The following is a 3,726-nucleotide window of genomic DNA, read 5'->3' as shown; positions in this document are numbered from 1 at the left end:
AGGCGGGGGGCGGGATTAGGAGAGAGTGCCAATGGGTACAGAGTTTTGGGGGCAGTGGAAATGTTGTAAGTGAAATAGTGGTGACGGTTGCACAGCTCTGTGAATATACTAAAAACCACTGAACTGTATACTTTAGAAGAGTGAATTTTATGCTGTGTGAATTATTTTAAAAAGTTATCTGTTGTTATAAATTCAAACCATAGTGACTTGTAAAAAGTGAGTCAGCCACACCCATCAATGTCAACCCACAGTTAACCACTGCCTGTGTTTGGGCAAGTATCCTTTCTTCCTGATGAGTTAAAATGCCAGATACATGCACCTGTAAATGTTGAGATGCATAAATATATGATATATAGAGATGTAATATTGTTTTGCAACAGTGGGATCCCATTATACTTATTCTGCAACTTGCTTTTCCACTTCTCGTAAGAATGTATTTGCATGACATTCTTTTAATGGCTGCGGGTTTTTCTGTTGTCCAGCTGTGCTGAAACTGAATCACCCGGTCCCGTACTGATGAACATTGAGGCTGTTCCCAGTGTTTTGCTGTGAACAATGAACATCTTTGTATATACATCTCAGGGCCCCGAGATAGTATTTCTGGAGGACAGAAATACTAGAAACAGGCCTGCTGTGTGCAAGGGTGGGCAAGTCCCTACCTTATCTAGATGTTAACATCAAACCTTGGACAGGTGATGTCCTCATGCAGGGTCTTCACGTCAGTGGCACAGAGAGTAGGTGGTGGGTGGATTAGGGCCCGCCAGGCATTGCCTCCCACCCCCAGGAACACACATGCCCACGTGGACGCACCAAGTCCACCGGCCTCTGAACAGGTGCAGAGTCAGGTGGACTCACAGCCCGAGGTTCTCAGGCAATGAGGAAATTCATTCCCCCGCAGCCTCTCCAGGTCCCCTCCATGGTGGGCCCGCTCCCTCTTATCTTTCTGAACCTTACCTTGAGATCTGTGTGGGGAAAAAATGTAAACCATAGGTCACAGGCCGTGGTTATTCATTCATTCATTCATTCCCAGCGCTCATTCTGGGTTAACTTCTCCCACCCCGTGGTTCTGTGTGTCTTCATCCGGCTTCTGCACTTCCTCCTCACAGCTCTCCTACAAAGCAGGTTGGCAGGGAGCATGGTACGTGGAAAGCATGGCACCTTGACCCAAACTAGTCGGGCCTCCTCTGGATGCCTGTTGATCCTTGGGCTTCCTTTTTCCTTGTCCCCTTATCCTGCTGGACAAAAAGTCGCGAGGAGTCTGTCTCGCTCACCAGACTAGCCAGCACTTCCCTGCCAGGATCCCGCCCCACTACTGGGAGACCTGCAGCTGTTTTGAAGGCCACCCTGTCTGTTCCCATGGTCTCCACCACAGCACCTTGCTCTTTTTCTTCGGAGCACCTCCCACCATCATTGATTGGCTGCCTCCTGCATGCCCCACACTGGGATCGAACCCGCAACCTGGGCATGTGCCCCGGCTGGGAATTGAACTGTGATCTGGTTCATAGATCGATCGATGCTCAACCACTGAGCCACACGAGCCGGACCTGATTTGTTTGTTTACTGCTCTTCTTCCCAACTAGAATGCGAATTCCCCGAGGACAGGAGCCCTGTCTTGTTCACCCCCACCTCCTCTGGGCGCAGATGCTCAGTGCTGGTTGAATCCATGTTTGAATGTGAATGCTGCAGAGGTCTGGAAGGCTGAGTTTCAAGCTGACAACCGTGGCTACTTCTTAGAAGGGGCTGGGATTGAGGGAGTTGTCAAGCAGGAACTTTAGCCTTATTTTACTTTAATGATTTTATAAGAATGTATTCACTTCTCATTGATAGTTTAAAAGAAAAGCACAGCAGAAAGGGCCCAAAGCCCTTTGTCCTCATCCTGAAATGATGGCCTCACTTGGGCCCGTGACCCGACTTGTCCAGCTGCCTGCGGCTTCTGACCTCACCTGTAAACATAGTCTCCCCTCCCGCCAGGACCCGGATTTACAGTCTGCACAGCATTTTTCCATCCATTATCTCACCTGGTTACCCACAACGCTGGGACACAGGCAAAACAAAGATCATTATCCTGATTCTACAGGGGGGGAATGGGGTGTGTAGGGGTGAGTTGTCTGGCCTGTGGTCACACAGCTGTGGCCATGCAGGTTCTTGCTTCCTATCATGATGAGCTGACTCAAATACGAGTTTACAAAACCCACAAAGAAATGGCTAATGGGAGCCCAGAGGGCTCTGCCATGTAAGCCATAGGGCAATGGGGTCAAGGTCAGACCTGGAGCTGCCTTCAGGGACCTTAAGCTGGCGAGGGCAGGGTTTTAATGTGAGTCCTGGTGGACTCTGAAGGCCAAGGTGGGTGCTGGTATCAGGGTCCTGAGGCCAAGCCCCCCATGTAATGTGGGCACCTGGAACCCTCCTTTCCCGGAGTTGCTTGCCCAGAGAGGACAGGGCAGGTAGGAGGTGGCTGCACAGGTGGTGAAGGGCCAGGAGGGCTGGCCAGGCAGCCTGCCCATGGCAGCCCCTTCCTACATAGCCCGAGGGTCCACGCTCTGGGCCTAGGTGGCCTTCCAGCCTCAGACAGATCCAGGGTGTGAAACTGGCCCAGGTTGGCAAGTTGGGGTCCCCTGCCCTGGGTCATCATTGTACCCAGGGCTGGGACTCAGTGGACCTTTCAGGAGGGGGATTCCCTAAGCCCACCTCCCTGCTTGATAATTTATTCAAGGCTCAGGTGACAAGCTGGGTATGCAATGCTTTCGATCCATTTTACCAGGTACCAGGTATTAATAGCTAGCATTTATGCATGATGACTAAAGGGTCAGGCTCATCTTAATCCTCTCTGCCACCTTGTAAAGAAATTACCCCCCCCCCAAAAAAAAGAAATTATCCCCATTTTTAAGATATAGAAATTGAGGGATTCAGGGCAGCTCAAGATCACATGGCTGGGTGAGTGGGAAAAGCCAGGATTTGAGGCTGGATCAGTATGACTCCCAAATCCCTGTTCTTTCCACGCCCCACCCCACCCCCAGGGCTGAGGGGTGACAGAGATGACTAAGACCCTTGGGTGGGGTGGTGTAGCCACAGACCTATCCTCGCTAAGCAGTGTGCTGGTCAGGGTGACATCACGGCCATGGCCGGGCAGCCAGCCAGTGGAAGGCTGATTCATCTCGTGGAGGAGAGGCCTTGGGGAGGGGTCGCTTCCCAGGTCTTGGAGGGGGAGCAGGGGAATGGTTCCAGGCCAGACACCTAATGCCCTGCCAGACAAGGGCCTGCTTCTCCGCGGAGCCCAGCCCACCACCGCCCTCCTCAGGGCAGGAGAGGGGCCCGGTGGGGAGGGGGCGACCCGGAGCCTACACCAGGGTCAGAATTGTGCAGGGCGGGTGGCCAGGCTCCGTCCAGTCCCGGGAGGACACCTGGACTGGTGTAGGGGAGCATATGGAGCCTCCGCGCAGGGTGTTTCCGGGGGTGAGACAGGGTGGAGGCGGCCATCTGGGGGGCTCTGGAGGCTGCAGGGAACTGCTCCCTGGGAGAAGCCTCAGACCAGGTGCTCGGTGGTTTTAGACGTCAGCGAGGGGGATTGTAGGCGCTGAGGCCCAGGAGTGGGAGGACTCGGATGGAGGAAGGGGAGCGCTCCCGGTGGGCTGCGCGGTGGAGGGGGTGCGGTGGGGGAAGGGCTTGTCTGCGGTGGGTGAGGCCTGCAGGGCGCCCCTAGTGGGAGGGGTGTCTGTCCTGATCGCT

This window comes from Myotis davidii, unplaced genomic scaffold, assembly GCF_000327345.1.
Source record: "Myotis davidii unplaced genomic scaffold, ASM32734v1 scaffold514, whole genome shotgun sequence".
In the NCBI taxonomy this organism is placed as follows: Eukaryota; Metazoa; Chordata; class Mammalia; order Chiroptera; family Vespertilionidae; genus Myotis; species Myotis davidii.
Note: the sequence above shows the minus strand (reverse complement) of the source record.